Genomic DNA, 10,035 nt, shown 5'->3' with positions numbered 1-10,035 from the left:
TCTCTCTCTCTCTCTCTCTCTCTCTTTCATTTGTTCGTCGCCTGAAGCTCATGGTCGTCGTGGCCGCGTCGATCCCGCGGCCACCGGCATCCCCGTTACCTGAGAGCATGCCCTGGAGTTTCAGTGCCATCGACTCCACCGACTACGTGCATCGGTTCGAGGTCGGACGCCCTGCTGTCTCGCCATCGCGTCGTCCTCTCCGCCACCGTCGCCGCATCTTGTTGTCGAGATCGTCACGTCCAGCCACCCCTGCGCTCCCCGACCTCGCCATCGGACTTGCGTGAGCATCCCCTCCATTTCCCCTTGCTCCTCATTTTGATTCGTCGCTGTAGATGCCCCCGTGCGTCGCTGTCTGCCATGGCCGGAGCCCCAATTCTGCACATGCTCACCCGCTCCTGTCGTGTGTCCGCCGTGAGCCGGCCTTGTCCCGGTGCGCCCGCACCTTGCTGCTGCTTTGCCGCGGCCGCCCTTTGCCGCTGCGCCCCGCTGCTCCCGCGCTCGCTGTCGCCACGCCCGCTGCAAACCGAGCCCCGCCACTGTTTTCCCCGACGCCGGCGCAGCCACCGTCCGCCTCCACACCTGCGGCCAACCCCCAACCGAAGCGCCTCACCAGGGGCCCTCCAACGCGCCCGCCTACGCTCGTAACGGTCGCCGGAGCCGGCCGGAGCCTCTCCGCCTCCCCCTGCTGCCGCTGTCATTCGCTCCCTTGCAGCCGCCCCGCTCGCGCGCCTCCTCCCGCGTCCATCATGGACGCTCGCCAGAGCTCCGCCCCGCGCGCCCACCGGAGCTCCGTTGCGGCGTCGCTTGCCGCACGCAGCTCCCCCCACCGGCTGCTGATGCTGCTGCTGGCCATGGCCAAGCGGCCATGGGTGCGTGCGTGTGTTCTATGTGCGTGCGTGCTGTGTAGGTGTGCGTGTGTGTATGGTTAGGATTAGTTTAAGGGCTAATAGAAATTAACTAAAGGCTAACCCCCTACTAATTACCCTGTTGTAACAATGACAGATGGGGTCCACTGCTTTGTATAAATATTAAATCTGTGTTGAAATTAATAGAGAGAATGACATGCGGGACCGAGATGCACTATTCACACCTTTGACTAGTCAATAGTTGACTGAGTCAACTGGGTCCCCTGGCCCCACAGGTCATAGGCTATGGCTGGCATCTGCTGTGTACACATAGCGTTTTACTATTTAAATTGTATTAAAATAATTTCAGAATAACAATTAAATCTTTTAAAATTAATATAAACTAAACCGTAGCTCGGATGGAAAAACTTTGTACATGAAAGTTGCTTAGAACGATGAGACGAATCTGGATATGCAGCCTGTCGTCCGCCACGCATCCCTAGCATAGCGAACACGCAACTTTCCCTCTCTGATTCATCTGAGCGAAACACCAAGGATATTGTCCTGGATGTTTTCCCCACTTCACCGGTATCACCTACTACTGCGTTAGGTCACCCCTAGCACCGCATATTGCCATGTTATGGTTTGTGATGCTTTTATGGCTCTATTATTTATTGTGTTCCCCCTCCGTTACTTCTTTCCGGTAAACCCCGAGACCGCGGTTGAACATGTGATCGACTACTTCACCTTCGAGGGTCCGTTTCTATCTGCAGAGCAACCAGGCAAGACCCCCCCCCTTTGATCACCAGATATCGCCTAATCTTCTCTATACTGCTTGCATTAGAGTAGTGTAGCATGTTACTGCCTTCCGTTAATCCTATCCTTATGCATAGCCTGCCATTGTTGCTACAGCTGTTGATACCTTACCTGCAATCCTAAATGCTTAGTATAGGATGCTAGTTTATCATCGGTGGCCCTACCTTCTTGTCTGTCTGCCATGCTATACTATTGGGCCGTGATCACTCGGGAGGTGATCACGGGCATATGTTATATACTTTATACTGTTACATTACTTATGATACTGTTCGGAGATGGGGGCTGAAGGGGCAGGTGGCTCCATCCCGGTAGAGGTGGGCCTGGGTTCCCGACGGCCCCCGACTGTTACTTTGTGGCGGAGCGACAGGGTAGGTTGAGACCACATAGGAAAGAGGTGGGCCTGGCCCTAGTCGGTGTTCGCAGATACTTCAATTAACACGCTTAACGAGATCTTAGTATTTGATCTGAGTCTGGCCATTGGCTTATACGCACTAACCAACTACGCGGGAACAGTTATGGGCACTCAACGTCGTGGTATCAGCCAAAGCCTTCGTGACGTCAGCGACTGAGCGGCGCGCGTCGGGTTGGACCGCCTAACACAACTTCCTTTGTAATGGAGGTTGCTAGGTCTGCTTACCGGTCGCGTTCGCAACGTGCAGGTGTGCAAATAGCGATGGGCCCAGACCCCTGCGCCATCGGATTTAGACCGGTGTGCTGACCTCTCTGTTGTGCCTGGGTAGGGCTGCGACGTGTTGATCTTCCGAGGCCGGGCATGACCCAGAAAAGTGTGTCCGGACAGAGGGAATCGAGCGTGTTAGGAAATGTGGTGCACCCCTCCAGGGAAGTTAAACTATTCGAATAGCCGTGATCTTCGGTAACATGACGACTTGGAGTTGTACCTTGACCTTATGACAACTACAACCGGTTACTTAATAAAACACACCCTTCCAAGTGCCAGATACAACCCGGTGATCGCTCTCTAACAGGGCGGCGAGGAGAGGATCGCCGGGTAGGTTTATGCTACATGATGCTGCTTGGTGGACTTACCTTCTGCTCTCTTCTACATGCTGCAAGATGGAGGTGGCCAGAAGCGTAGTCTTCGATAGGACTAGCTATCCCCCTCTTATTCTGGCATTCTGCAGTTCAGTCCACATATGATACCCCTTTTCCATTTGATACCAATGCATACATATGTAGTGTAGCTCCTTGCTTGCGAGTACTTTGGATGAGTACTCACGGTTGCTTTGCTCCCCCCTTTTTCCCTTTCTATACCCGATTACTGCGACCAGACGATGGAGCCCAGGAGCTAGAAGCCACCGTCGACGACGACTCCTACTACACTGGAGGTGCCTACTACTACGTGCAGCCCGCTGATGACGACCAGGAGTAGTTTAGGAGGATCCCAGGCAGGAGGCCTGCACCTCTTTCGATCTGTATCCCTGTTTGTGCTAGCCTTCTTAAGGCAAACTTGTTTAACTTATGTCTGTACTCAGATATTGTTGCTTCCGCTGACTATTCTATGATCGAGCTCTTGTATTCGAGCCCGCGAGGCCCCTGGCTTGTATTATTATACTTGTATGACTTATTTTATTTGTAGAGTTGTGTTGTGATATCTTCCCGTGTGTCCCTGATCTTGATCGTACACGTTTGCATGTATGATTAGTGTACGATTGAAATCGGGGGCGTCACAAAGAAGTGCTTAGCTTTGGGTTCAATCTTGCGGTGTCCTTTTTCAATGACAGTAGGGGCAGCAAAGCACGTATTGTATTGTTGCCATCGAGGATAATAAGATGGGGTTTTCTTCATATTGCATGAGTCTATCCCTCTACATCATGTCATCTTGCTTAAGGCATTACTCTGTTTTTAACTTAATACTCTAGATGCATGCTGGATAGCGGTCGATGAGTGGAGTAATAGTAGTAGATGCAGGCAGGAGTCGGTCTACTTGTCTCGGACGTGATGCCTATATACATGATCATACCTAAATATTCTCATAACTATGCTCAATTCTGTCAATTGCTCAACAGTAATTTGTTCACCCACCGTAGAATACTTATGCTCTTGAGAGAAACTACTAGTGAAACCTATGGCCCCCGGGTCTATCTTTATCATATTGATCTCCTACTACTTAGTTATTTCCTTTGCTATTTACTTTGCCTTTATTTTACTTTGCATCTTTTATCATAAAAATACCAAAAATATTATCTTAGCATATCTATCAGATCTCACTCTCGTAAGTGGCCTTATAGGGATTGACAACCCCTATTTGCGTTGGTTGCGCGGATTTATTTGTTTTGTGCAGGTACGAGGGACTCGCGCGTAGCCTCCTACTGGATTGATACCTTGGTTCTCAAAAACTGAGGGAAATACTTACGCTACTTTGCTGCATCATCCCTTCCTCTTCGGGGAAAACCAACGCAGTGCTCAAGAGGTAGCAAGTACATGAAGAAAGGAAAGGTTGGGCTTGGTGGCCTCGACGTCTAGGACCTCCTCTGTGCCAAGCCTCGCATCACCCGGTTATTATGCTATATCCTCATCCATGTATTTAGCACTGTGACTAATTTACTGCCCTATAGAAATATGATTGTTTGATGTATGACTTAGCTGAGTTCCCTTTTTATGAACTAGAGGCTCTCTTTTAAAGTTGTTCGCTGTCCCCATTCCTCGTGATCTCCTTATCGGTATTTAGTTGATAATTGCGGCAACAAAGGATTGTTTGCAAACAAGGTTCTCACCACACCCTGATATTTATTTTGGTATGAAAAAGCATTGTGATTAAATCTGCCGAGTACGTCCTTATAACAGACTAGCGCTAAGCTTCACATGAATGGACCTTGAATGTTGTTATTGATAAAGAACGGATTATAAGACAAGTTTACAATTATGTGAGGAAGCGAGCATAGATTGCGGAGGTGGAGATGGAAACATGTATTTTTTGGACGGCATGAAGACGAATTTTTCCACGCGTGAGAATTCTCGAAAGTTCTTTCATCTTTACCACAATACACAACCAAATTATCTCATCTCGAGCACTCTGTTCTTTTAGTAGAAGCATGTGACATTTTCTCTCTTCCGATGCAACGCATGAACATGTTTGCTAGTAGTATATGAGGTTTTGAACTCCGTACAATATCATGGATCTAAGATAGAAAAACTATAAAAATCGGCAAAACTCTCACTTCAAATGTTTGAGAAATCATGGACCTAATACAGATATCCTAGCTAGCTACGAAACTTCGACTGCATTTTACCCCCTAGTTCTTCCTCCTGGACCTAACAATCTTCCGTGCCGTCTAGTTGCGATAATGAGGCGATGATGCAGCTGACAGCAGCTCGCCGGTGCTGGTGCTGGTGCTGGCGCTGGCGTCGGAGCGCTGGAACGCCTCGGCCTGCCAATGCGCCGCCGTGTAGTTGCTCTCCAGATTGGTGAAGTTGTCGTCGCCCACGCCCATGCCCATGCCCATGCCCATGGGGTAGCCGTACCCAGATGGCAGTGTGTACACATAGTCGCCGCCGGTGGCGACCTCGGCGGAGTAGTGCTGAGGCGCCAGAGTGCCGTCGGCGATGCCAGGGTAGTACCCAGGTGGCATGGCCGCGTCGCACATCTCGTTGGTTTGCCACATGGTAAGATCAGGCCACTTGTAGTCCGCGTTGCCGAAGCCCGGCGCGAGCATCTGGCCGCCGCCGCTCGAGTAGTTGCAGACAGCATTGGCGAAGCCTGGCGCGAGCATCCCGTCGCCACCGCCTGAGTAGTTGCAGCCAGCATTGGCGGGGCCCAGCGTGAGCATCCCGTCGCCGCCGCCCGAGTAGTTGTACTTGTAGCCAGCATCGGCGAAGTCCGGAGCGAGCATCCGGTCGCCGCACCCCGAGTAGTTGTAGTCAGCATTGGCGAGGCCCGCCGCGATCATCCCGTCGCAGCCGCCCGAGTAGTTGCCGCTGGCGAATTGGAAGCCGCCGCATCCTCCTGGTTGCATCTGGAAGCCATGTTCCCGTGGGAATTGCTCGAGTAGGTCGTCGTTGTTCCCGCCGTCGTACGGCACCATCTGCAGCTGCTGGAAGCCGGCGGCGTCGGCCATGTCCACGGGGTCGCCTCCGGTCCATGGCATGCCGCCACCGTGCCCGATCTGCTGCGGCATGACGGCGTCGTCCGAAGAGTCCGGCGTGACCTGCTGATCAAGCGCGCTGTGACCGCCGTCGGCAGGCAAGCCCAGCGCCACCATCCTGTCTCCCGTGGCCAGCAGCGCCGCGTCGATGGCCTGGAGCAGCGCCCGCGCGTCGTCCAGCGTCATGTCGTTGAGCGCCTCGTCCCAGTCCGGGAGCGCGGCGGGGCAGCCGTGGCGCGCCCTGGCGAGCTTGGCCCTCCGCTTGGCCAGCTCCGCCTCGAGGTAGGCCCGGTGCGTGTGCCCCGCGCGGGCCTCCGGCGGGACGGCGCGGCGGTACCTCTCGAGCACGCCCTCCTCCGACTCTCAGACGAGCGGCGGAGCCCCGGCGCGAGCGCCGGCGCAGACGAGCCCGACCGGGACCCCGCAGAGCGTGGCGAGCTCCGGCGCCTTCTTCTTGAGCCCCGGGACCCTCTTGGCGTGCTTCCTGGCGCGCTCCCCCGCGTTCTCGACGAGCCTCATGGCGACCTTGCCGCGCGCCATCGTCGGCTGCGGCGCTCCGCTTTCCTCCGATGAGATTAGATCGGACGCCCTTGGCTTGGCTCGGCTTGGCTAGCTCCTTGCCGCTCTCCGGCGAGGCGGCTGGTATATATATATAGGTGCGCGACGCGGATTCTCCCGGACGCGGCGGCTGCCTGTCATGATGGCCTACCTATAGTAGCTAGGCGGCAGTAGGCCTATTACGCTCCGTAATCTGGCATTAGCCCGGCTGATTAGCTCCGGACAAATGACGCCGCTGGCTGCTGGCTGTGGATTAAACCGTGCCTCGGACCGTGATTAGCCGGAAAAAGGCAGGTGATTAAAACGCGGCGCGGCAGAGCAAACCGTTCCGGGCACGGCGGGGGTGGGATTTGGATTTGGTGAATCCGGTTTCGATCCGTCGCAATCAATGCGGCGTTATCCAGGAGGGTTTCCGTTTCCAGCACGGCGGGCGCGTCCTCCGCCCCGGATGGATGCCCGCTACCGCCCCTTTTTGCGGGCCGAGCGTCACGGGCCCCGTTGCTGCCGGTCACATCGGCCCGCATCTCCAGGCCCAGGATGCAATGGAGTTCTGCGCCGCCCCCGCCGCCGCCCGCACCGAGATCCCCTCGCCGACGGAGGTGAGATCCCTCCCTCGCTCCTACCAGCCTGCTGCCATCATAACTAACCTATTGCCTGGTTCGCTGATCTCATGATCAGTCGAAGCGAATTGGAGTGTAGGTTTCGAATAAGCATTTTCCTGATTTGACTCCAATGAGTCAGCAGCCGGCTCACTGCTGAAATTTGGTCCTGGTTTGCGTCTTGTATAAGGATGAAAATTTTATCCATGGACATGGATACTCATGGATATTCAACCCGAATGGATATGGTTTGGATATGCTTTTGCGTCCATGGACAACGCCCAAATCCGACCCGATTACTCGTGGATAGGGCATGAACATAATCTTGTACCCATGGATATTTCCAAACCCGACCCGATCGTCTGACTTAACGTGCAATATTCTGCTACCCCTACCCCATAGTCACATGTCCCACTATAATTTTATCCTTTATCTAAAACACCCAAAAGAAATTACACAATCCCCACCGTAACATACACCAACGCACCTTCTCATCCTATTATCTACACTAATTAAATGACTTGTCGTTGAGAATCGGTTCCATCTCCTTGGGTTACTCCTCTCATAGCCCTAGAGGTGGCCACCGCTGCCAGCCGCTACCCCCACGTAAGGTGGATCGCTGCAGCAGCCACTACTGGCCTGCGACAACCCAGCTCCATGTCTCCTTGACCCCTCCGTCTTCGCTTTCCCACACACGCACTGATGCATGGCCGCAGTAATGGAACAATGCAAGGGCTATGACTGCACGACAGAGAGTGAGCACGCCAATGCAGAGTGCACATTGTGCAATGAGGTCTTATGTATAGGTCTTGAGAGGACCCGATGGATATCCAATGGGTATGGATATCCATCGGATTTGGACATGGTCACAATTTTTCGCCCATGGATTTTTTTATGGATGGGCTGGGACTGCCTTCATGGATATGGATATGGATTTGATATTCTTCAACCCGATCCAAACCCGGCCCATTGCCATCCTTAGTCTTGTAGACTAGTCACAGTGCACTAGTGCAGAACCGGGCAATAGCACCGATTCGTAAGGCCCTTTAGTGCCGATTCCATAACCGGCACTAAAGTGTGGTCACTAAAGGCCCCCCCCCCCCTTAGTACCGGTTCAGCACGAACCGGTGCTAAAGGGCAACCACGTGGCACGAGCCAGCTCCGGGGGCCGGGAGCCCTTTAGTACCGGTTGGTAAACCGGTACTAAAATGTTTGGGGGTTTTTGGTTTTATGATTTCTTTTTCATTTAGTTTTGTGTTTTCCATTTTAATTCTTTTTCGTTTGCTGGTATTTTACGATACTACACATTGTACACGTTATGCATATATATATATATATATATATATATATATATATATATATATATATATATATATATATATATATATATACAAATAGAATTTCTAGTAGAACCAATCATATATATATCATCAATGTCTCACAAACCACCATATTAATTCACACATACACACATGCATAGCTATATACAATTTCTCCTACATATGCATGTTGCCTTCGGAGCTAGTGGCATTAGCCTAATTGGTGCCTTCGGAGCACGATGACAATTGGAAGTGGTTCATGACCTGGTCGATGGGGGCGGTAGCGGGTAACAGTATTCTCCCTTCAGATTTATGACCTGGTCGAGCAAAAATCCCGCTATTTCCTCTTGAAGTGCTTCTACGCGCTCCGTTTCTAGGAGCTTGTCCCGCACCTCTTTGAACTGTTAAAAAGGAGATCAATATGCATGTGTATTAGTTGTGTGACTAGATATCGATAATATATAATCTCGAATACATCGTCTTTAATATTATATATCGAGTACATCACTGGCTAGGTAGCTAATAAAGATCGAATACTATAGAAGAATCTAGGACACTCGCGGTTCCTGCGGCGCGGGCGGTGGACACCCAAAGAGAAGGAACCCTTACAGGATCATAGCTGAAGTGAGATCCCTGAAGAAACTGCCAGGTATTGGAGAACCTGCCGCCCTCTAACGCAACCATGTAGCGATGGACGTGCTCGTCCTCCTCCCTGACACGGCGACGTACCACCTCCGGCGGGGCCGGCTCCCTCCGCACCGAAACTGGCCCACGCGAACGCCACCAAATGAGATCAGGGTCGACGACGGGACCCGGGACCGGGTTCCTCATCAAGCGGCGCGCCCTCCAGGCAGCACCTCCCGGTGCCAGCCCGGCAGAGCCCAGTCCCGGACATGGGTCAGTCGGATGTCGTTGCGGACGGGTCGACGGCGAGGATGCGGGCCGGGCATCGTCGAGAACAAATACTAGCTATATGCCCGCAAAAAGTAACATTTTTTTAATGATTGGATTTTGATAACTAAAATTTCTAACATTTCTATATAACTAACATTTCTATAACATTTCTAATATTTCTAGAACTAAAAAAAAGAAAAATTTCTAACTTTTTTATAACTATTTCTATAACTAAAAAACAGAAAAACTTCTAACAATTCTAACTTTTTTATAACTATTTCTATAACTAAAAACAGAAAAATTTCTAACAATTCTAACATTTCTAACTATTCTAACAATTCTAACATTTCTAACTATTTCTAAAAAACAGAAAAATTTCTAACAATTTCTAAAAAACAGAAAAATTTCTAACAATTCTAACTTTTTATAACTATTTCTATAACTAAAAAACAAAAAAAAATTCTAACAATTTCTAAAAAACAGAAAAATTTCTAACAATTCTAACTTTTTTATAACTATTTCTATAACTAAAAAACAGAAAAATTTCTAACAATTCTAACATTTCTAACTATTCTAACAATTCTAACATTTCTAACTATTCTAACAATTCTAACTATTCTAACAATTCTAACAATTCTAACATTTCTAACTATTTCTAAAAAGAAGAAAAATTTCTAACAATTTCTAAAAAACAGAAAAAATTCTAACTATTTGTATAACTAAAAAACAAAAAATGTATGTGTGTGTGTGCGCGCTCACCGGCGAGGCGAGAGGCGACGGGGGGCGGCGACGGGGACGGCGACGGGCGCGGCGACGACGGGGATGACGACGACGGGGACAGGGACGGGGCGGCGTTGACAGGGACGGGGACGTACGGGCCGGGGCGGCGACGACGACGGGG

The 10,035-nt window shown here is 50.9% G+C and overlaps 1 pseudogene; it reads right to left on the bottom strand.

Annotated features, from left to right (window-relative positions):
• Positions 1 to 4,814: 4,814 nt before the first annotated feature.
• LOC119332623 lies at positions 4,815 to 6,304 on the bottom strand (annotated as a pseudogene).
• Positions 6,305 to 10,035: the final 3,731 nt, after the last annotated feature.

Source organism: Triticum dicoccoides, chromosome 7A (assembly GCF_002162155.2).
Source record: "Triticum dicoccoides isolate Atlit2015 ecotype Zavitan chromosome 7A, WEW_v2.0, whole genome shotgun sequence".
Taxonomy (NCBI): Eukaryota; Viridiplantae; Streptophyta; class Magnoliopsida; order Poales; family Poaceae; genus Triticum; species Triticum dicoccoides.
The sequence above is the reverse complement of the archived record's forward strand: the minus strand, read 5'-3'. Positions and strand labels throughout refer to the sequence as shown.